At 50.0% G+C, this 25,105-nt stretch overlaps 1 protein-coding gene across 1 annotated transcript in view; it reads right to left on the reverse strand.

Moving 5' to 3' along the window:
- NSD2 (nuclear receptor binding SET domain protein 2) overlaps positions 1 to 25,105 on the reverse strand; it is a 1,128,833-nt gene that overhangs the window by 212,197 nt on the left and 891,531 nt on the right. The gene's annotated exons all lie outside the window — the stretch shown is intronic.

Here is a 25,105-nt window from a genome sequence, read left to right on the forward strand (position 1 = left end):
AGACCATGAAGGGCTAAAAAACTTTTTTTTTTTAATTATCGCGGGGTGAGCGCTGGCGGCGCTCCTCGGTACGCTCTCCGGTACGCGGACCCCGAGGGCACCACGGGGAAAAAAAGTGTAAAAAAATATAGAGAAAAAAAATGTTGAGTGTTTAGAGGAAAGTGATGCATTGCTGGAGTGTGACAAAAAAATGATGCAACTCCAGCAATGCATCCTTTCAAATGGGGCCGGGCCCATGTGAAAGGGCCTGCATCAGTCTTACGCCTGCTGTGAAACAGGCGCAAGATTTGGACGCAACAGCGTCATAAAAGTGACGCAGTGATATCTCTTAGATTTCACTGCGTCACCTCTACGCCCCTTTCTTGCGTCAATACACCCCTTTTGTATACATTACACCTGACGTAGGTATAATGTAGCGCAGGGGTTTACAAAGGGACGCATCTACCTAGATGCGTCACTTTGTAAATATGACTCAATAAGGTGCATTTTTACCAGCACTGGTGCGTCACAAAAAGTGATGTCACTGACCATGTCATGAATCATGTAATATGTGACATCATCAGCAGTGGATTGCGGGCGCGCGAGTTATAGTGAGTCCAACTAACTAACTAACGTGGGAATTTCAATGGTTTTGTATGAGTAAACTGTTCAGCTAACTATAACTGGTGTGAAACCTATGTTTTTTTCAGTGAATTTCAATGGTTTTTTAAATGCTAATTCCTAACTATAACGATTGTGAAACCTCTGGTTTTTTCACCGAATATATATATATATATAGCAAAAAAAAAAAAAAAACTGGTTTCACAATCGTTATAGTTAGGAATTAGCATTTAAAAAACCATTGAAATTCACTGAAAAAACCATAGGATATATATATATATATATGTATTTTTTTCAGTAAAATTATATATAATTATTACTGAAAAAATACAATTAAAGTAACGTTATGGTTAGGTCTTGGACTGAGCCACAAACTTACGTTGAAAAGCCCCAAAAACAATGAACTGACCCAGTTACAGTTTCTGAATTTACTATAATTTGCCTCCATATTGCTTTGCTTTTGACTTCAGTATAAATGGTGCATTTCAGCGTTTTTTGGTTTTCTTTTATATGTTTGTCTAGCAAAATGTTTCAATTTCAGGGAGCTGTTAGGTGACTGAGAAGATGAGTAGGCTGGGTAAACAGACGTGGAAAGGGAATGATGTACTTAGAAGTATCTCAAACCATTTTTAGCCCCTTATGACAAACATTTATAAAAACCTATACGCTCTAACATTTTTAGCCTGCAGGTTTTGTGTCTGCAATACAATCTCAGGCTCACTTGTTTCAGTCTGTTCCACAGGAAATACTTTCAATTCAATAGCTTCTAGTCTAAAAAAAATAGCTTTTAGGAGTGCCTTCCTTTTGCCTTGAATACAAAAAGTTAGCACTCTAGTTGTTCATTAGAACTCTGGGGCAATGCAGTTGATTACTAAGTAGTTAACTAACAGACTATTGCAGGATATTCAACTATTTTTTTCCCCTGCAAGTCAGAATCTTCTGAAATGGATTGGAAAGATTTGAGAACTCACAGAAAATGTATTCTCATTTTAGCTTTCTAGAGCACTAACTAGAATTTGTAAGATAAAATGAACCACCTAATGTCCTAATAAAGGAATTTTATTTATTTATCTGGTGCTTAAATATAGCGCGAACTTGACCCTAATAGGGTATCGGAGAGCTTTACATTCACATAATTTTACACTTATAACAACACCAACACCTTGCAGTTTCAGTACACCTAATCATTATACAATGAGTTACTAGCAACAGTTATGCTACGTATCATATTATTTGTACATTGAATTGTGAGAAACATTTGTGCAAGACATACAAACTTACAAAATCATAGTTACGTTAGTAGTCGATGTGTGGCATTGTGTGCATTCAACAAGAAGGTCCTCTGATAATGACAAGACTGCTGGAGTTATGGGAGGAATTTGCTCATAAGAAAGGTTTTGGCTGCGTTTTTAAAAGCCGCGATGGATGAAATTTTTCTAATGTTAAGGGGAAAGCGGTCCAAATTATTGGTGCTGCGCCAGAGAAGGCTCGATCAGAAGTTCTTTTCTTTCGGAAGAGGGCCGGTTTCAGTAATAGATCTCCATGACTCCGGCAATCCTGGCATCCTCCTGATAGTGATTTTCTGAGCTAGATACATGGGTGTATTGTAATGTATCGCTTAGCGAGTGATACATGCCATTTTTAGCAGTATTCTTGCTTCGTATGGCAGCCAATTGAGAACTTCCAGATGAGAGGTGATGTGGTCAAATTTTTTGGATCCAGTTAGAAGTCTTGTAGCCGCTTTGAGACAGGCTTTTAGTGGATCTGTTGAAATCTTAGGAAGACCGGCTAGTGTTGTGCAACCAAACTCGATCCTTGATATGACTAGTGCCTGGACTGCAGTTTTAAGGTCTGCGTTATTTATGAAAGGTTTCAGTTTTCTGAGGTAGCTTAAGTGGAAGCGGGCATTTTTTTCCATCATGTTGATATGTACAAGCATGTTCAGGTTTTTGTCTAGCATAATGTCCAAGGATTTGGCTAAATCTACAATCCCTGGGATGTAGTTTAGTGCTGTGATTAATTTGGTCCATTCCGCTATATTCATGGTGCTTTTCTGGGGGAAAATCAAGAGGAATTCAGTTTTCTGTGGGTTAAGCTTGAGGTGATTACTAGTTAGCCAATGGACTGTTTTCTTTAATGCCTGGTTCATGATACCGATCTCTTCTATCAATGTGATCTTGATGTAAAGCTGTGTATAGTCAGCGTACATTTGGAAAGAGATGTTTACGTCCTGTAGGATATCTGTGAGTGGCTCTACGTACAAATTGATTGAGCAGTGGATAGGGTTTTTTTGTTTTATGGTCGAGATAGTCTTTGCGATATCTGTGTCAGAGACAGGCTTGAATTCTGCCCATATAGCATTATTTTTAGGCCTTTCCAGCACTGGATGAGATTGAGGCTTGGCTAGGGTGTTCTTTTTGATTGAAGGGCAATCCGCTGCCTTTTTGAGCTCCATCTCCATCGATATGGCTTTGATTGTAAAAAAGGAGAATTCTTCGTTGCTTATGTTTGATTTTGTAGTTGTTGGTGCAGATTTAGACGTTTTATTGGGTTGATCTTTTAGTATTTCAAAGAGTTTCCTCTGTCTGTTTTTTGCATTATCCAGTTCTTTTCTAAAGAAGTACTTTTTTGAATTTATAATGGTTTTATTGTAGACCTTTCTGGCCTGTCTTAGTTGGATTAGGTGTGGTGAGGAAGGGTGTTGTCGCCATTTCCGCTCTGTGAGTCTGAGTGATTGTCTTTCTTCGTTGAGGGAACCGTTAAACCAAAGGTTTTTATCTTGGTCTGTGACCCTTTTGGGTTTTAATGAGGCTACGGCCTCAATTATGGTAAGGTCAAGGACGTCTTCCAAGTTATTGGGAGGGTGCAGTTCTTTCTCACAGCGTGCTGTGAGTGAGGAATGAGTTTTACATATTTGATTCCATCAATATGGTGCTCAGGTGTGCTACACGCATCATAAATACAGAAAGTTGGAGCTCTAGGTGTTCATTAGAACAGTGGAAAGCTGCAGAGCAGTAGACCACTGGGGACTCAACTGACAGACTGCTTCTACTGGAAGTACATTTTACTCCTAATATAAGACTTCATTCGCACACGGCAGAGGAAGATAGTCTGAACTTACAGAAAATGTATTATCATTTTAGCTATTGCAACACCTGTAACATTTGAGAGACTCATGGGAGAAAATGTTTTCCTCTCACACATGGTTCATCAAATTCCAGCAGAGGCCTCAGCATTTTTCACAGGGTAAAATGTCCTGAGAAAATCAACAGAATTTCTAAAATGAGTAGACTACCACCACCAAATGATTTACATTGTAACTAAAATCTGTTATCACTATTTCAGTGCTCCTTTTGGTGACCCTCAAAACCTGGCACTCACTACAGTGCATTTCAATAAGGACTATGTGACCTAGTCCTGTAATTGCTGGCACATGTTGTGGGCAGCCAGGCAAGAAGAGGGTTCTTTTGGACCCACCCCAAATATATGCTCATGGTGTTCAGGGTGTACTGATCATGCTCCCTTTTATGTTTTTTCTTTATTCATTTTCAAGATGCAGTGACCATGTCCCTGAGCCTTGTAATGGCTGCCACATCATATTGTAGCCAGCCAATCAAGTGACTAGTGCCCATTAAATTTGCCAATCAGAGCATATCTGGACACAAACAGTCCAGACAAACCAGAAAGGGTCTTAACAAATTTACACCAAACCACAAAATGCATGCTTTCGGAGTACAGTTCTACATTTTTTTTTGCCTAATTTGATGCAATTCTACTCAGCTATTTTTTCTGTATTGGAGAGCAAGGCTTCCTAAGGAAACTAAAATGGAAAATCACATTTGAACCCCCCCCCCCCCCGCTTTCTATGCTAACTCCAGAACTAACAAGCCTTGGTAAAGCAAATAGATGTGGCATAGAGTGGCACAGAGTAGGGTGGCGTGGAGTGTTAGAGTGGAGGGGCGTGTCGTATAGTGGAGTGTTGTTTCATAGAGTAGAGAGGCATATTGTAGAGTGGAGCGACATATCGCCGAGTGGCCTGACGTGAGTGGCGTGATGCATTATAGAATGGCGCGTCATAGAGAAAGTGGCGTGTATAGAGAAGAGTGCAAAAAGAGCAATTGATGAATAGAATGCTGAATAATGTCATGCATTCACCCCAGTACAGAGATCTGGGCCTAAAGTCATCATTTTAGTTTTTGCTCTCCAAGCCATTTCAGTTTAGACCCAGCCATATGCAAATCAGTCTCGACCCTATTCCTAAAGGGAACAGTGCAGTCCGAACTGCCAGGCCAGCACCCCAGGACTGGTTTCGGGGTCGCACCCCTCATCAGCCAGGCTAGCTTGACTCCAGTGGCATAGAGAGCACAGGACTCCCGTCTAGGCATACCCGTCCCATTTTGGTGACAAGTGCAAAGACAACAAATTGATGGGCAGAATGCATAACAATGTCATGCATTAACCCCAATACAGAGATCTGGGCCTAAATCATCGTTTTTTGCTCTCCATGCCATATGTAAATCTGTCCCAAAGGAACCGTCCAGCCCGAACTGCCAGGCCAGGTCCTCCCTGGATTGGAACCAAGCATCCTAGGCCTGGTTTCGGGGTATAACCCCATATTAGCCAGGCTAGTCCAGTGGCATGGAGATTACAGGACCCATGTCGGGGGATACCCGTCCAACTCCGGGTGACAAATGCAATAAAAACAGTTAATGGACAGAATGCTGAACAATGCCATGCATTCACCCCGCCACTGTGGCACTGGATTCAAGCTAGCCTCGTTGGTGAGTAGTGATGCCCCGAAACCGGTCGTAGGATGCTTTTTTCCGGTCCAGCGAGGACCTGGTTTGGAGGTTCGGGCTGGACTGTTTCCATGAGGAACAGGGTCATATGGCTAGGTCCAAACTCTGGTGGCGTGGTAAGCAAAGGAAAGATGGATTAAACACAGATCCTTGTGACTGGGGGTGAATGTTTGCATTGTTCAGCATTTCATCCTTCAATTGTTCCTTTTGCTTCTGGACCCTAAGTGGTAAGGGTATCCACAGACATAGGTCCTGTGCTCACTGCACCATTGGATTCAAATCCTAAGGCAGGGTGCCACATATCCCATGGGCAGAACATGTCATTTTACATGTTCTGATAGTAAAAATGCAAAACGATCAAGTTACTTACCTTCGGTAACGAAGCATCTGTAAGAGACAAATGTTCGTTTTAGATTCCTTACCTTAGAATTACCCCCAGGCGTCAGACAGAATACGGAGAATTGTTCCCTTGAGCAGTACCCCTGCACGTCGGTAGGTGACTTCAGTCAACTCCGCGTTCGTCGTGATCGCTGGGAAGACGTTGCCGTATCTACTTAGACACCGACCCTGCGCGCTGACATCAGTTCTTTTCACAACATTCCACGCCAGAAGCACAGAGCCATGCAAGACACTGACCACTGGTGCACAAAACTAGTGCCCTGAAAGGAAGTCCTATCCCTAGAAATCAATTCGCAGAACGGGGAGGATGGGTGGTGGGGTAAGGAATCTATAACTAACATATGTCTCTTACAGATACATAGTTACCGGGGGCAAGTAACTTGTTCATCTGAAAGAGACTATTAGTTATAGATTCCTTATCTTAGAATAGATACACCAGCAATACCAACCCTGGAGGAGGGACTGCAAACAAAGTTCACACCAAAAAAGCCTGGAGGACAGAACGGGCAAAGTAGCCATACCTCCGGACATGACTATCCAGGCAGTAATGTCTGGTGAATGTGTGCATAGAAGCTCACGTGGTCACCTGGCAGATGTCAATAAGTGGGACTCCAAGTGACAAAGCAGTAGTCGCTGCCGTAGCTCTAGTGGAATGAGCTTGCAGCCCCATTAGAGGTCCTTTTTTAGCTAAAGCATAACAAATCTTTATACAAAGGACAACCCATCGAGAGGTGGTACGTTTTTGCACAGCCTGACCTTTCTTGGCACCCACATAGCCAATGAAGAGTTGAGCGTCCACCCGAAAATCCTTTGTGTGTTCAAGGTAGGAGGACAGTGCACGCCAGTCCAGATGGTGGAATTTCTCCTCCTCTTTGGAAGGGTGCGGAGGAGGGAAAAAGGGGGCAGAGTGTTAGTCTGACAGATGTGAAAAGGTGTGACAACGTTAAGCAGGAATGAGGGTCTCGTTCGACGCACCACTTTGTTTGGATGCACAGAGAAAAAAAGGGGCTTAGAAGAAAGGGCCTGAAGCTCACTCACTCTACGAGCAGAAGTGATGGCAACAAGAAAGGCAGTCTTGAGTTTAAAGTCTAAGAGGACAGTTGTGAAAAGGTTCGAAGGGAGCACACATAAGGTAAGTCAAAACAAGGTTCAAGTCCCACTGAGGCATTATGAAAGGAGATGGAGGAAAGAGGTGAATATTGCCTTTAAAGAACCTACTTACATTTGGGGACTTGAACAAAGAGGGCTGATCTGGTAGCTGACGAAAAGCAGAAATGGCTGCTAGACAGCCTTTAAGAGTGCCCAGATCCGAAGCCTGCTCGGCCAAAGAGAAGGAACAAAAGAACCTCAGAAAGAGGGGCAGAGAGGTATCCACAGCCTTTGCTGTGCACCATGCCACAAACTTGTTCCATCGACAGGTGTTTACCGTCTTAGTGAAGGGATGGCTGCCAGCCAAGATGACATTACAAACTTAGGATGCAAGGTCAAAAACTGTCAACTGTCGCTGATAAATCTCCATGCAAGGAGGTGTAGGCTAGACATGTTCGGGTGGAGAAACAACCCATGTTGCTGCGAAAGAATATCCTCCTGAAGGGGCAGTCTGATCAGAGGATCGATAGCCATGCTCAGGAGCTCGGGGTACCAGACTATTCGTGCCCAGTCTGGTGCCACAAGAATGACTTGGGCCCAGCCGCACTTGATTTTCTTCAGCACTCTGGGCAGAAGTGGAATAGGTGGAAAAGGTGTATAGAAGACCGCAACACCACTCGCGACGAAAAGAGCCGCCTAGCATGTTCCGCCTTGGAAATTCCAACACGCAGAATTGCTGACATTGCGCGTTCTGTTCTGTGGCGAATAGATCTAACCAAGGTTCTCCCCACTGCTGAAAGGGACCTTTTGCACCACCTCTGACTGAAGATGCCATTTGTGATCCACCAGGCACCGATAGCGGAGTTAGTCCGCCTTGGCGTTCAGTGAATCTGCCAGGTATTGAACCACCAGAGATATGCCCTGATAATCCATCCATGTCCAGAAATGGAAAGCCTCTTGGCATAGGATCCACAAACCCACCTTGCCCGGTTTGTTGCAGTACCACATGGTGGTGGTGTTGTCCATGAACACCTGCACCACTCTATCCCGTGCAAGCCGGATCGCCAGCAGTTGTAGAAGGTTGATGTGGAGCACGGACTACGCCGGAGACCAGAGGCCTCTGATCTCCGCCTTTCCCATGTGGCCGCACCACCCCAGAAGTGACTCATCCGTCACTAATTTGAACTCTGGTTGGGAAAGGGAGAGGGATCTGCCGTTGACCCAATCCTGGCTTGTTAGCCACCATTGCAATTGTCGTGCAGTGCCCTCGGAGATCTGAATGCAATCGGACAGATTCCCCTGATGCTGTGCCCACTGGAACTTCAGGTCCCACTGCATAGCCTGCATACGACTCCTGGCATGATCTACGAGCAGGAGGCCATGAGACCCAGCAGCTCAGGGTCTTTTTGACCGGAACCCAGTATAGAGGCTGAAAGATCGGAATCATAGCCTGAATTTTCCAGGCTCCCTGCTCGGGAGGATAAGCCCAAAACTGCGTTGTGCCCAGAACCGCTCCGATGAAAAGGAGATTTTGAGAGGGAGTCAGGTGTGACTTCGGCACATTTATAGTGAAACCCAGCGAGTGCAGGAGGTTCGCCGTAGTCTGGAGGTGGGAGACGACTGCCTGTGGCGAGCCCGTCTTTAACAGCCAGTTGTCTAAATAGGGGAAGACTGGAACCCCTGATCTGCACAGATGCGCTGCGCCAACTGCCATCACTTTTGTGAAAACCCAAGGGGCGCTGAAGCAGGGTAAACAACGTGCTTGTGGCCTACCGTGAACAACAAGTAGCGCTGGTTGGCCGGCAGGATGAGGATGTGAAAATAAGTGTCCTGCAAGTCCAAAGCTACCATCCAGTCTCCAGGGTCGAGGGTCGATAGCAGACAGGACCTGAGCTAGTATCAACATTTTGAACTTCTCCTTCCGGAAGAAGCGGTTGACATTCCTGATCATCAAGATAGGACGCAGGCTTTGTCCTTCTTGGGCACCAGAAAGTAGAGGGAATAGCAACCACTACCTGCTTCTGGGACAGGTACTCACTTGATGGCTCCCTTGACCGGGAGAGCGGTAACTTCATGTTAAAGAAGGGCTAGATGATACTCTCTTGCTATGGTACAGAGGTGGCATAGCTGGGGGGTAGGAGGGTAGACTCGAAGGGGAGGGAGTAACCCCTTCGGGCTATTTGTAAAACCCACCTGTCCGACGTGATGGTGTGGCAGTGGGGGAGGTGATGGCGAATCCTGCCGCCCACTGGCGAATGGTGGGCCTAAAAGGTAACACTAGCACACTAGGAGGGTTTGGAGGCTGCTGCAGAGGGGGTGGTGGTGGTGGATTGGCCAGCTAGCTGGCCCCAGACTGTGGGTCCCACATCCCCAGCTGCACAGGGGATGGACAGTTTGTGCCGGCCTGTGGCGCTGGGCTGGATACACCTTCCTAGCCACGAAAGGGGCGAAAAGCAGACTGCGCAGTACGGGTGGTGGAGAGGCCCAAGGACTTGACCGTAGCCCAAGAGTCCCTGAAGGGCTCTAGCGCACTGTCTGCTTTGTCGCTGAAGAGGCGATGGCCATCAAAGGGCATGTGCATCAGGGTAGCTTGGACATCCCCGGGAAAACCAGTAGACCTCTGCCAGGCGTAGCTTCGAAGGGCTACCGACGTTGAACTTGCCTTGCTTAGCAAGTCAGCAGTGTCCAGTCCACATCATATAGTAAACTTGGCTGCATCTCTCTCCTCTGTGGATGCACGGAAGAGCACAGCCCTGGCCTCCTCCGGGCACTGGGGCAGCACCCGTGCTACTTTATCCCACACAGAGTGGGTGTAACGGCCCAACAGACATGCAGTGTTTACTGACCGCAGTCAAGCCGGAAGAAGAAAAGACCTTCTTCACAAGATGGTCCAGATTTTTTAATTCCCTTTCAGGTGGTGTGGTAGGGAATGCGCCTTTGGACTTGGAGGCTTCGACCACCAAGCTCTTAGGGGTGGGGTGTTGAGAGGAAAGAGGGGTCGCCCGGAGCAGGCGGTGGCGTTGGGATATCATACTATCCACAGGAGCCCCTGTGCTGGGCCTGGACTAGGTGCCAAGAAGGATATCCGTTAAGGCTTAATTAAACGGCAGCAGGGGCTCCAAAGATCTCGCTGACAGTTGAAGCACCTCTGCCGGTTGAAGCACTTGTCAGGAGGTTAGTCCTGACCGCCACCATAGGTAGCTAGAGGTTGAGAGCCTCGGCCGCCCTACGCAACATCACTGCATATGAAGCTCCCTCATCCGAAGTCACGGTAGTAGGAGACAACATGCCAAGGTCTGGGGAGGTATCCAGACCACTGGCTTCCCAAACTCTCCTCTCTAGTCTGGGTCGTACTCCAACTGGTCAGTTAAAGGGTCACCAGACCACTCCCAATCCTCCTCACCCTCATCTGGTTGCCAATGTGGCCTGAAAGGAACAACAGGGTGGAACAGGGGGACAAAAGTACCAGTTGGGGCCGGATCCGGTGTCGATCGACGCCGGTCTGGATCAGTGTCCATGTCTGGGTGTAGGCCGGGGTCGAAATCGGCTGGGGACACAACAGGCGTCAGCAGCAGACGTGGTGCAGGTGGAATCGGCACTGATACGGATCAAGGCCTGGATCCAAGGGGACTCTGCGCTGCCAGGACCGCGTCGAAGGGCCAGGGCCCCAGCCAAGTCCGCGGGGACCGAAGGCAAGCCAGCAGATTCTGGCTGCCCAAAGATGGCCTGCATCGCTTCGTAAAAAGCTTGAAGCTGGGCAGGGGTTGCTCTGGGTCTCGGGAAGGGAGGGAAACTTGGAGCCGCCCTTCGGGCTCCGCATGTGGAGCCGGGGGAGGTGCACCCGCCGCATCCCTTGTCGCGTCGGCCGACAGGGAGAAGTTGAAGAGTGACAATGGTTCTTCAACTTCTTCTCGTGCTCAGACTCAGAGGACGAGTGGTGGTGGTGGCTCCGCAACCAGTCCCTCAAAGAGCATGGAGCAGACTGCCGGGCCTTGAGAAGCTTTCGGGACCTCTCCCGCAAAGACTTCAGATTCATGGTCCGGCAGTCTGAACATGACTTGGTTCCAGGTTTCCTGATCTCTCCTGGTCGTCACTAACTTTCTAACTCATCATTCCAGTGCAATTTAAGGTGCCATTCTCCTAGTTGCCAGAAAATAACTATATGTGTATCAGGGATTTGGAATTCCTGTAACCCGACGCCCAGGACATATTGTTTGGGGTCAAGGGCAACATGTTTTCATGTTTATTATGTCCTTGGGCAAGTAGGCCAACCCCCTGCAGCACAAACCCTTAGGATGCCATTTTGTAGTACCACAATATGGATCGGGGAAGGGCACGGTCTGTAGTTAAGGTAATATTTTTGTCCGTAGGTTAATGCTGTTCAAACTTGTATTCATGGTTCATTAATTGAAAGCCTTTATTATTAGTGTGAGCCCTCCAAGTAAATGTTGTAAGTTCTGACTGCACTACTGGCATTGGTTCCCGTTTAAAAATGTGTACACACGTTTTCAAAGTTTAGCAATATGAGGCTATGTATAATGCTCCCAGAATGCTCTCTGATTCAATGCAATATTTGCAGAAGTTTGAAAGCAAGATTGAGGATTCTTTATTTCCAAAATAAAATGTTGATAAAAAACATGAAAGCAGGAAAAAATAATTTAACATATGTAATGGAGCTGCCGAAAGTTACAAACCGACTGGTGAACAGTACTAGATACCACAGACTGTAAAACAAGTAAAAAAGACACTGGAAACAGAGAGCAGCCTATTAAAAATACAATTAAGAACCAAGCAATAAAATGTAACCACAGAGTTTGCAGATCTTGCACTGTTACAATGAGATGCCTCATACGCTGGAGGTTTGAAAGCCAAAGAGGCCATATTGGGTGGAAGTAGAAAGCGAGATACTGCAGGGTGGAAAAAAGAGGGCAAGGTAAAAAACTAATACCAGAACTCAGCACAAAATATACTTGCCATGCGCATGGATAGGAAATGCTCCCAGGAGACCTGAAGACAAGCATGTCAAACAGAGGACGGAAACAGGCTACCAGCCAAGGGAAACAGTTTCACAGGAATAAGTAATTCTCGCAATGCCTCCTGGGCAGTGGGAAAGGACTGTCCGCAATAGTAAAACACTAGGAAGGGAAGGAAAGTCACATCCAACAACCAGTAAGCTTCACTAACAAAACATGAACAAAATACCTCTCTGGGTTAAAAAAGGACAGGGAGATGGAGAGATGAGTGTGGGGATCTTTTATCTTAAATGAAGCAAGACCTGATTAACAAAAGGAAGTGAGGACTAGTGCATATGCACCACATTTTCGACGATGGAACTATATCAACACATGTGGGGGTGGAGAAGAGAGAGAGAGAGAGCCAGAGCGATAGAGAGTGTGTGTGTGTGGGTAATGCATATACTCAATTGTTTCAGAATTGAGAAGATGTGAAAAGAAATACTTCCGCAGTAGCGTGCAAGTCTTGGGCTCCAACCACCACCAAAGTGGCAAAAGTACATACTTGAATCCACAACTCCACTGAAGCCTGCTTCCGTAGAGCTGCACCACTCCAAGGATTAGAGAAACGGATAACATCAATCCCATTTTCAAAAATCTTTACCAGGTTTTAAAGCATACCTAAATCATCTTAGAGATCTGCTAAATCACCTACCTGGCAGTAATGCATTAACGTAGCCCACTTGGTTTCAAAATGAACCATCTTAGGAAGCTATTACTACAATAAGTCATGAATACACCATCATAAATTCAAATGATGAAAAAAAGGAAAATGAAATATAAAAACTCACTATATGATTGTGGTATTGTTAACATTTTTCTGGATATTGGCTTTGCTGTTGTATGTCAAGTTAAGATTTTTCAAAATTACTCCCAAAAACAAGTATGAAATATGCTACTTACCAGTATGCATCTGTTCTTGGTATGTAGGGCTGCTGACATTCATATCTGTGCATAGATCGCCGCCTAGTGTTGGGTCCGGATGATTGCACATTGTTGTCCTGGAAGAGTCTTCGAAGTATCACGAGATAGGTGGCTCCTCCCCTGGACTACAGTGCGCATGGGCATCCTCTCCATCCTCAGATTGTTTTTCGCCATTGTGGCAGAGATGGAGTATAGTACAGTAAGTGACGACCATGCCTGAGAATGATTCTGAGTGCTACAGCTGCAACAGGAACCGGGGAGGAGGGCGGGCGATATGAATGTCAGCAGCTCTACATGCCAAGAACAGATGCATACTGGTAAGTAGCATATTCCGTTCGAGGCATGTGGGCTGCTGAATTCATATCTGTGCATAGAATAAATAGCAGTTACCTCCTTAGCGGTGGTTGCCCGTGCCAGCTGCAGCAGTCTGAAAAAGAGTTCTGAGAACAGCCTGTCCTACAGCAGCTTGCTGTTTGGAGTGTACATCTACGCAGTAGTGTTTGGTAAATGTATGTATGGTGGTCCATGTGGCTGCTCTACATATATCTTCTAGAGGAATGTTACCCAGGAAAGCCATAGATGCCCCTAACTTGGTGTGGAATGCGCTCTTGGGGGAACTGTTAATGTGCGTTTAGCCTTTTGATAACATATCTGTATGCACTTAACAATCCATCTGGCTATACCGGATTTGGAAATGGGGTTGCCTTTGTGCTGTGGAGAGAAGGCAACAAACAGTTGCTTAGTTTTCCTGAAATCTATGTAATACAGGAGAGCTCTTTTAACATCCAGTGTGTGCAGTGCTCGGTCTGCTACTGAATCTGGATTTGGGAAGAAATGGGCAGTTGTATGGTTTGATTAATGTGGAACTGCGACACCACCTTAGGCATACATTTAGGGTTGGTACGCAGCACTACCCTTTTAGCATGAATCTGTTGATTTGATTTGATTTAAAATTATTTCTAGAGCGCACGTATACCAGCGGTTTCTTGGCGCTAACTCTAACTGAATCCAAAGCTGATAGGCGGGGAGGGGGGGGGGGGGGGGAAGGGGGGGGAAATTAATCAAAGGACTTCTTGAACAGGTAAGTCTTTAGGTGCCTACGGAATTGAGGGTACTGTGTAATGGTACGGAGTTCAAGGGGAAGGGAATTCCAGAGGGTCGGGGCAAGGGTGGCGAATTCAGATCCTCCCCACTTCTTTCTCCGGAAACGGGGAACAGTGAGGAGGGATTGAGAAGACGAGCGGAGTTCCCGCGTGGGAACGTATGGAGTGATCTCGGACGAGATAAAGGCCGGAGCCAAGCCAAGTCGGGCCAGAAAGGTCATAGTTGCAAGCTTGAATTGGACCCTGGCACCCACAGGGAGCCAGTGTAAAGATTTCAAGAGGGGGGTAGAATGGTGAAATTTAGGAAGTTTAAAGGCCAGGCGGGCCGCCTGGTTCTGAATCTGTTGTAGACGCCGCAAGCTGTAAGCGGGAATGCCGGCATATAAAGCATTGCCGTAATCCAGGCGGGACACCACCATGGCCAGGATTATAAGCTTGAGGGCAGGAAAGGTGAAGAAGCGAGACACTCTGCGAATAGTGCGCAGGGAGAGAAAGGAGGAAGATACCACAGAGCTAACCTGGGAGTGAAGGGTGAGTTGTGAGTTGATTTTTATACCTAGGGTTTTAACAGAGGAGGAGGGAGCAGGGGAAGAGCCAAGAGAGGGAGGCCAAAAGAGAGAGGACCAGGGGCTGGATGAACCACCCGTCAACACCAACTCGGTCTTATCAGGGTTGAGTTTAAGATGGTTGTGGTTCATCCAGTCCCGGATATGGAGCATGATAGATTGAAAGTTTAGCATAGAAGAGGAGGAAGAGGATAGGTTGAAAACAAGCTGGAGGTCATCCGCATAATTAAATACGGCGACCTCCATCTGTTGAAGGGAAAAGATAAGAGGGGCGAGATAAAGATTGAACAAGAGGGGAGAAAGGGAAGAGCCCTGAGGAACCCCGCACTGAACTCTCCGGACGTCCGCCGTAAAATCACCCAGACGAACAGCCTGGGTGCGGTCACTCAGGAAGGAGGACAACCAGACCAGGGCAGTCCCCCGGATCCCCGCCGCCTCGACACGGGACAACAAGATGGTATGGTCTATATGAAAGGCTCTTGAATAGTTAGGGCTTGAAGCTCACTAACTCTTCTTAGCGATGTGATTGCTACTAGAAAGGCCACTTTCCATGTCAAACTATTTCACAAGAGTGAAGAGGTTCAAAAGGTGGCCCCATTAGTCTGGTGAGAACTATGGTCAGATTCCAGACAGGTGAAGGTGGGTGTCTGGGAGGAATCACTCTTTTGAATCCCTCCATAAATGCTTTAATGGCCGGCTCCCTGAAAAGGGAAAGGTGCTGTCTGTTCTGAAGATAAGCTGACATTGCAGCTAAATGTATCCTGATGGAACTATATGCCAGATTGCATCTGTATAGATGTAACAAATAACAATGCTTTGCATTGATGCATCTAGCGGATTTATGTCATTATTGGAACAATAAATGACAAATCGCTTCCATTTTGCCGCATAGCACGACCTGGTTGTAGGTCTTCTTGCCTCCTTGATGATGTTCATACAGTCAGGGGGCAGGTTTAGGTAGCCAAACTCTATGACCTCAGGAGCCATATTGCAAGGCTCAACTGTTGCGGATCTGGGTGCTGAATGTCTCCACGGCTCTGAGTGAGGAGACTGGGTGTGAGTCGCAGTCGTTGGTGAGGCACCACTGAAAGTTCTAGGAACGTGGTGTACCACGCCTGCCTTGCCCATGTTGGAGCAACTAGGATGAGCGTCATTAAGTGCTGCCGCAGTTTGCATGCCACTAGCGGTATGAGCGGTGCTGGAGGAAAAGCGTACGCAAATCTGCCTGACCAGTTCATCCATATCGCATTGCCCTGAGACTGCGGGTGTGGGAATCTGGCGACGAAGGTTTGGCAATTTGCGTTTTCCTTTGTGGTGAATAGGTCTATCTCTGGATGACCCCACTGCTGGAAATACGGTTGGAGCACTGAGGGATGTATCTCCCAATCGTGCATCTGATGGCTGTGCCTGCTGAGCAGGTCCGCCATCTGGTTGTCGTTCCCTGGGAGATGTTCCGCCATGAGGAATATGTTTCTTTGAATGGCCCACTTCCACATGCTCTGGGCTAGATGTGACAATTGTGGACAGTGTGTGCCTCCCTGCTTCTGGATGTAATACTTGGCAGTCATGTTTTCCGTCCGGTTCAGCATGACTTTGTTGCACAAATGCAATTTGAACGCCTTCATCGCCATGAAGATTGCCATCAGCTCCAACAGGTTGATGTGCATCTTCTGCTGCTGCGTCGTCCATAGACCCTGCACTGTATAATGGAGGACATGCGCTCCCCAGCCCTGGAGAGAGGCGTCCGTTGTCAGCACTATCTGTGGTACAGGCTCTTGGAACGGTCGTCCCCTGCAAAGGTTTTGTGTGTTCCACCAATGCAGAGTTGCATGCACGACCGGTCACCAACACTAGGTCTTTGAGATGTCCCTGAGCCTGGTTCCACTGTTGTGTAAAGCACTCCTGAAGCGGACGCATGTGTAGTCTCGCGTGAGGGACTATGAAGATGCACGAGGCCATCATACCTATCAGCTGCATAAATACTTGCGCTGGGAGTGAGTGTTGGGGCCTGAATTTCTGAATCAGCAATTGCATGCTGTTGACTCTGGCAGAGTTTGGCTGCGCTGTTGCTGTCAGTGTTTGTCGCTCCTAGGTACTGTTGTACATGGGCGGGTTGAAGATGAGATTTTGGGTAATTCAGTGAAAATCCTAGACTGTGTAGGAGGTGAATCGTGCGGGACATGTGGCTGGCACACTGCTGGGCTGACTTTGCTTGGACAAGCCAGTCGTCCAGATAAGGATAGACATGGATGTGTTGTCTCCGAAGGTGCGCAGCCACTGTCGCCAAGCACTTGGTAAACACTCTGGGGGCTGTACTGACCCGAAAGGCAGGACCTTGAACTGGTAATGCTGGTTGTTTATCGTGAACCTGAGATATTTCCTGTGTCCTGGGTGAATGGGAATGTGGAAATATGCGTCCTTTAGGTCTAGGGTTGCTAGGAATTCCCCCTGACTGAGCAATGGTAGAACTTGCTGTAAAGTCAGCATGTGAAAATGTTCTGACAAGATGTACTGTTTCAGGGGTCTGAGGTCTAGAATGGGCCGGAGAGACCCGCCCTTCTTTGGGATTAAGAAGTACAGTGAGTACACCCCTGCACCCTGTTGTTCTAAAGGCACGAGTTCTATGGCCCCTTTTTGCAGCATGCAGATGACTTCTAGCTGCAATAAGTGCATGTGCTCTGCGGACATAGGACGGTGCCTTGGGGGTATGTTGGGTGGAGTGGAGGTTAGTTCTAGACAATAGCCGTATTGGATAAGTTGTCTCACCCACTGTCTGTGCTAATGCCTTCCCAGACTGGCAGGAACTGCTGAAGTCTTCCCCCGACCGGTGTTACATGGTCTGGGGGAAGTGACAAGACGTCGCTGTTTATTGGTGGCAGAGGATCTGGCATTATTATTTCCTCGTCCTCTGCCTTTGGTGCTGTTCCCACGATATCCACCCCTATAGTTTTTGTTATAGGTGGTCTGTGTGCTCCCTTTATTGTATTGGGCTTGCTGTGATGCTTGACCTCTAGAGGCTCCCCTGTTATTGGAGTGACGAAAGGAACCGCCCCATAACTGTTGTGACTGCAGAGCTCCCATTGATTTTGCTGTCTGTGTCTTTCTGAATTTTTTCTAGGGTCGTGTCTACATCAGGACCAAATAGAAAGTCAGGGTTAACCGGCTTATTAAGTAAAGTTGTTTGGATCTCTGGCTTAAAACCAGAGATGCGTAGCCAGGCATGCCTTCTAAGCATCACACTTATGTTGATGGCCCTAGCTGGTGTGTCTGCTGCATCCAGCGCACATTTAATGGATGCATTTGAAATCAGCTTCCCCTCCTGTATCAGCATTTCTGCTCCCTCCTTATAAGCATCAGGCAGGTGTTGTAGTAGCTGCTCTAACGTGTCGTAATGAGCCTATCGCACAAGTTACTACTTGTGTAACGATATATCTGTAAGAGACATTAGTTAGTGATAGATTCCTTACCTTAGAATATCCCCAGGCGTCAGACTGGATCCGGAAACTTTTGCGTAGCAATACCCCTGCGCGCCGGTAGGCGTCGTCTGCGGCTCCGCGTCCGTCGTCGGCGTCGTGAGCACCGGGATGACGTCGTCGGAGTACTTAGACGGCGCCCATGCGCGCTGACGTCAGTTCTGACACACAGCTTTTCCGCGCCAGATACGCAGAGCCATGATAGAACTAACACTGGTGCCATGAAACTAGGGCCCTGAAAGGGGATGACCTTAACCCTAGATATCGGTTCGCAGAACGGGGAGGATGGGTGGGTCGGTAAGGAATCTATCACTAACTAATGTCTCTTACAGATATATCGTTACACAAGTAGTAACTTGTGCATCTGAAAGAGACACGTTAGTGATAGATTCCTTACCTTAGAATAGATACCCCAGCAATACCAACCCCGGTGGTGGGTCTGCGAACCAATATCACACCAGAAAGTCCTGGAGGACGGAACGGCCAAAGAAGCCATCCCTCCGGACTTGACTGTCCAGGCAGTAGTGTCTTGCGAACGTGTGCAGCGAGGCCCACGTAGCTGCCTGGCAAATGTCCTGCAGGGGGACACCGCGGCCCAGGGCAGTTGTCGTTGCCGTGGCCCGAGTGGAGTGAGCCCGCAATCCAGCCGGGGGCTCCTTCCTCGCCATGGAGTAACATGCTTGGATACACAAGATGATCCACCTAGAGATGGTCCTCTTGTGCACAGCCTTACCCTTCTTCGCGCCCACGTAACCAACAAAGAGTTGGTCATCCACCCGGAATTGGCGTGTGCGATCTAGGTAGTAGGAGAGCGCACGTTTTGGATCCAGACGGTGGAGCCTCTCTTCCTCTTTCGAGGGATGCGGAGGCGGAAAGAAAGTGGGCAAGGTAATGGACTGCCCGATGTGGAAGGCCGTGACAACCTTGGGCAGAAAGGAAAGTCGTGTACGTAACACCACCTTGTCAGGATGAACAGACAGGAAAGGTGGAGAAGAAGAAAGAGCCTGGAGCTCACTCACCCTCCTGGCACAGGTGATGGCAACCAGGAATGCAGTCTTCAGAGTAAGGAGACGAAGAGGACAGTTATGAAGTGGCTCAAAGGGAGCACACATCAGATAAGTGAGAACAAGATTCAAGTCCCACTGGGGCATCACGAAGGGAACAGGAGGGAACATGTGTGTGATGCCCTTCAGGAATCTACTTACAATAGGGGACTTGAATAAAGAAGGCTGATCCGGTAGCCTCAAGAAGGCTGATAGAGCAGAGAGGTACCCTTTAAGAGTGCCCAGAGCAGAGCCCTGCTGGGCAAGGGAAAGAAGAAAGAGCAGCACTTCCGAAAGGGGGGCAGAGAGAGGATCCACAGCCTTTGCTGTGCACCATGCCACAAATCTGTTCCACCGGCAGGCGTATACCGACTTTGTGGAGGGACGCCTGGCTGCCAGAATGATATCACAGACTTCAGGAGGCAAGTCAAATGGCCTCAACTGTCGCCGCTCAATCTCCAAGCTTGTAGGTGGAGACTGGACAGGTTCGGGTGCAGGACCGTCCCCTGCTGCTGCGACAGAAGGTCCTCCCGAAGAGGCAGACGAATCGGGGGATCGACTGACATGCTGAGTAGCTCGGGATACCAGTATCTTCGTGCCCAGTCCGGAGCCACAAGGATAACCTGGGCCCGGTCGCGCCTGATCTTCAGCACTCTGGGCAGAAGTGGTATAGGCGTACAACAGACCGCAGCTCCACTCGCGACGAAAAGCGTCTCCGAGCGAGTGTCGCCTTGGAAATTCCAACGTGCAGAACTGATGACATTGCGCGTTCTCTTCTGTGGCGAATAGATCTAACCAAGGCTCTCCCCACTGCTGAAAGAGACCTTGCGCCACGTCCGAGTTCAGACGCCATTCGTGATCCATCATGCACCGACGGCTGAGTTCGTCCGCCCTGGCATTCAGAGAGCCTGCCAGGTGTTGAACCACTAGGGTCACGCCCTGATGTTCCAGCCATTGCCATAGGCGCAGAGCCTCTTGGCAAAGGGTCCACGACCCCACCCCGCCCTGTTTGTTGCAGTACCACATGGCGGTGGTGTTGTCGGTGAACACTTGCACTACCCGTCCCCGGACAGAGGGGAGGAATGCTTTCAGTGCTAGACGAATCGCCCGAAGCTCCAGCAAGTTGATATGGAGCCGGGACTCCGCCGGAGACCAGAGGCCTCTGATCTCCGCCTCTCCCATGTGGCCCCCCCAGCCCTGGAGGGACGCGTCCGTCACAACTACGTGCTCCGGGTGGGGTAGGGAGAGGGACCTGCCACTGACCCATTCGCGGTCCGTGAGCCACCACTGCAGTTGTCTCGCAGTGCCCTCCGAGATCAAGACATGATCGGACAGGTTGCCCTGATGCTGGGCCCACTGAAACTTCAGGTCCCACTGCAGAGCCCGCATCCGCCACCTGGCGTGACGCACCAGAAGGATGCAGGAGGCCATCAGTCCCAGAAGCCGCAGCGTCAACCTGACCGAGACTCGGGATAACGGCTGGAAGATGGGAACCAGAGCCTGAATATCCCGAACCCGCTGCTCGGGTGGAAAAACCCGAAACTGCGCCGAGTCGAGAACCGCTCCGATGAAGAGGAGCTTTTGAGAGGGACACAGGTGTGACTTCGGCACATTGATGGAGAACCCCAGCAGGTGCAGGAGGTCGGCCGTAGTCTGGAGGTGGCTGACGACTGTCTGGGGCGAGCCCGCCTTCAACAACCAGTCGTCGAGGTAGGGGAAGACTGATACACCCTGCCTGCGCAGATGAGCTGCGACCACCGCCATCACCTTCGTGAACACCCGTGGGGCGCTGGTAAGGCCGAAGGGGAGCACGGTGAACTGAAAGTGCTCTTGGCCTACCGTGAACCGCAGGTAACGCCGGTGGGCCGGCAGGACGGGGATGTGGAAATAAGCGTCCTGCAAGTCCAACGCTACCATCCAGTCTCCTGGGTCCAGGGCAGTTAAGACCTGAGCCAAAGTGAGCATCTTGAACTTCTCCGTACGGAGGAAGCCGTTGACGTTCCGCAAGTCAAAGATAGGGCGTAGGCCCCCTTTGCGGGCACCAGAAAGTAGTGGGAGTAACAACCACACCCTACTTCTGGCCCAGGAACGCGCTCGATGGCCCTCTTGGCCAAGAGGGCCGAGACCTCCTCTTGCAGAAGTTGCAAGTGATCCCCCGACACACGGTGGTATTGTGGTGGCATGGATGGAGGGGATGCCTCGAAGGGGAGGGAGTAGCCCCTTCGGACAATCTGCAGCACCCACCTGTCCGAAGTGACTGTATGCCAGTGGGAGAGGTGATGGCGAACCCTGCCCCCCACAGGCGTCACATGGGCCTGAAAACTCGGACTAGGAAGGTTTAGAGGCCGGTGCTGCTGAGGGAGGTGTGGACTGGCCTCGCCGTGTTCCCCGACCACCGCCACGGCGGTTCCCACGTCCGCCACCGCGCTGCTGGACATTGTGCGGCGTGTGGCTGGCGGTACGTGGTGGGGCACCCCTTCCGTGGCCAAGAAAGGAGCGAAAGGCACCCGATTGCTGGCGTGGGGCCGTAAGGCCCAAGGACTTGGCCGTAGCCCTGGAGTCCTTGAAACGTTCCAGCGCATGGTCTGCCTTGTCGCCGAAGAGGCGACGGCCATCAAATGGCATGTCCAGGAGAGTGGCCTGGACATCGGCCGAGAAGTCGGCGGACCTCAACCAGGCGTGGCGTCGAACCGCCACCGTCGTTGCCATCGCCCTGCCCAGTGAGTCCGTTGTATCCAGCCCACACCGCATAGAAAAGCGTGCTGCATCTCGGCCGTCCGCAAGGGCTTGGCTGAGTTTAGCCTGGACCTCCTCCGGGCATCTAGGCAGCACCTCCGCAACCGTGTCCCACAGGGTGTGGGTGTAGCGGCCCAAGAGACAGTTGGTGTTCACTGACCGTAGCCCTAGGCTCACAGACGAGAAGACCTTCTTCCCGAACTGCTCATATCTCTTGGATTCCCTGTCGGGCGGGGCCGACGGGAATGCGGTTTGGGAGTTTGAGGCCTGGATGACCAGACTCTCGGGGGTGGGATGGGTGGACAAAAAGCATGGGTCGCCCGGTGCCGGGCGGTAGCGTCTGGCCACGTTCCTGTCCACAGGCGGGCCTGTGGCGGGCTTGGACCAAGTGCCCAGAAGAACGTCACACAAGGCCTCACTGAACGGCAGGAGGGGCTCCGCGCAGCCTGACTGCGGTTTGAGGACCTCAGTGAGGAGATTAGTCCTCACGGCCGCGACGGGGAGCTGAAGGTTTAAGGCCTTAGCTGCCTTCGTCAACACTACGCTGTAAGCAGAACCCGCCTCCGAAGCCACAGTCGGGGGCGATGTAAATCCAGTGTCTGGCGAGGTGTCAATACCACTGGCCTCCCCAAGCTCATATGTCCAGTCCTGCTGTGACTGGCAATCATGTGCCAGAGGGTCCTCGGACCCCTCCCAATGCTCCTCGTCACCTGTGTCCTGGAGACCAGGATTAACAGCCAGGGCCTCCTCGTGGAGATAAAATTCTCCAAAGGCCGACGGAATCGGCGCCCAGCGGCGCCCTCCCGACGCCTGAGCAGAACCGCAGGAGGCATTGGGGGCGGCAACCACATCGGCTACCGGTGACGACACCTGAAGGGACGGCGCCGGTGAGGTCGTAGGGTCGACCGGCGAGGTCCCGGATCTGAGACCGAAGTTGCCAGCGGCGCCGGGCCCGAAGCACCCGACGTCGTCGGGGCCGAAGCGCCCGACCCGGAAGGACCTCCAGACGGAACCGATTGGCCCGAAGGCGCCACGGGAACCGACTGAGGAGGGAGGGCCCTCATGGCCATGAGGTACCTCTCGACCTCCTCCGGCGTCGCGCCGTGCCCAGGGACCCGAAGGTGTGGGGCAGGCGGCGACGCTTGCGACTCCCGCGGAGCCGCGTGGGCGCTGTAGCCCGAGTCCCCGGCCGCAACGTGCGAGCGTCGGGGCGGGTCGGAGGATCGATGACGTCGCTCCGACCTCTCATGCCTCTTACCTGAGGACTTGGAACCAGACGATCGGTGTCCACTTCCGGAGCGTCGATGACTCCGACCTCGCGACCTGTCCCTCGACCTCCCGTGGGACCGGGACCTGGAGCGGCGCGGGGGCCGACTGCCTCAGCTCGAGACGCTTGCGGGACCGCTCCCGCCTAGCATTCGACGTCAGGGCCCGGCAGTCGGAGCAGGATCGATCGTCGTGGTCGAGGCCTAAGCACTTCAGGCACCGGCGATGGGGGTCCGTGACCGACATGAGTCGGCTGCACTTCGAACAAGGCTTGAACCCGGGCATCCCTGGCACCGATAGTCGAGAAATCGACAAGAAAAGAGATCAAAAGGATCAAAAATTTCAGTCAAAAATTGACTGGGGTTAGAGCTTCTTCCGGATCTGCGCTAGCTGGCGCGGAAAAAAGAAAAACTGACGTCAGCGCGCATGGGCGCCGTCTAAGTACTCCGACGACGTCATCCCGGCGCTCACGACGCCGACGACGGACGCGGAGCCGCAGACGACGCCTACCGGCGCGCAGGGGTATTGCTACGCAAAAGTTTCCGGATCCAGTCTGACGCCTGGGGATATTCTAAGGTAAGGAATCTTTCACTAACGTGTCTCTTTCAGATATATCTGGCTAATAGGGCCTGTGTATTTGAGATCCTCCAAATATTTGCCGCTTGAGCCGCTACTCGTTTGCGTGAAGCTTCCAAGATTTTGGATTCTTTGTCCGGAGGAGGAGCATCACCACTTGTCTGAGAATTCGCTCTCTTACGAGCATTAGCCACCACTAGGGAGTCCAATGGGAGCTGGCCCTTGATGTACGTAGAGTCTACAGGCGCAGGCCGGTACTTCCTTTCAATCCTTGGGTTTACAAACCTTGCCCTTGTGGTCTCCTTGAAAATGTCACCAGCGTGTTTAAGGACACCCTTTAGCATAGGCAATGTCTTTACTGATCTTTCTGAAGTCGAGAAAGTATCAAACAAAAAGTCTTCCTCCACTGGGTCAGCGTGCATTTCCACGTCATGGTTATTGGCTGCACTTTCAATCAATGCGTTAAACGCAGCAGTATCTTCAGTAGGCGAGGTTTTGACGGCATAGGACTGAGTGTCAGGCGTGGTGTGAGGCTCACCAGGGTCAACAGGGTCAGTCCAGGGTTGAGGTTCCTCTTGATCTGTGTCAATAGGATAATTACATTCCTCCTCATTGTACGTGTGGGAGAATAGGCACATTGTTGTTCATAGGACTCCACAGGTTCAAAAAGAACAGGTGAGGTGGCAGAGCCCCTTTTATTTTTGAGTGGGATTTTGTATGACTCCAAAGGATTTTCTGGAATGATCTTTCTTTTGTAAATAGTGAGTCTGCCAGAATCCGAGTCGATGAATAGATTTGACTGATTGTCATAGGAGGACGCTTGGAACACCACGTCCTCCTCAATGGGCTGATTTCTTGATACTACCGACACGTTTTTGGCTGTGTCGGTGCTTTTTTGTGGCTCGAACGCCTTGGGTCGAGCGGTCGGGGTTTGTCCGTACTTGATTGGTGGCGTAAGCATTGGAGACGAACCGAACTTCATTGAGGGCGGCGCTGTCTTCGATCCGACCGACTTCGTCTGATCACGAGTTTGCTTGCGGCCTTGCGTCGACTCGAGCTCCCGGTGCTCAGCAGGCACGCTCTTCTGCTTCGAAGTGACATGCTCTTTCGGGTCGATTTTGCTCTTCGACTCCAAGGCCTTGCCCACTATTGGCTTTGAGGCTGGAAGCTTTGGATCGAGAGTCTTCTTAGCCGTGAGTCCTTTGCCAGTGTCGCCATCTTTCGACGTCGACGGCGTCAGCGCGTCGTGCTTGACGGTAGATACAGGCTTCGGCGCCCCGATCTTTGGGCCAACGTCCCCTTGTGACCCCGAAGGGTCGATGACACTTTTGGTTTTGATTGGAGCCGAAGACTCCGAAGCCGTCAATCCCAGGACTGTCTTTAGCAGTTTTGGTTTCGATTTAGCATCTGTCGGTTTCGATTTCACCGCTGATTGTGGTTGATCGACCGATGGCTCCTTAGAAATATTCTTAGCCGGGCCTTGATGCGGGGCTATAGAATGTGGATTAAGATCTTGGCT

This window comes from Lissotriton vulgaris, chromosome 3_2 (assembly GCF_964263255.1).
Source record: "Lissotriton vulgaris chromosome 3_2, aLisVul1.2, whole genome shotgun sequence".
Classification (NCBI taxonomy): domain Eukaryota; kingdom Metazoa; phylum Chordata; class Amphibia; order Caudata; family Salamandridae; genus Lissotriton; species Lissotriton vulgaris.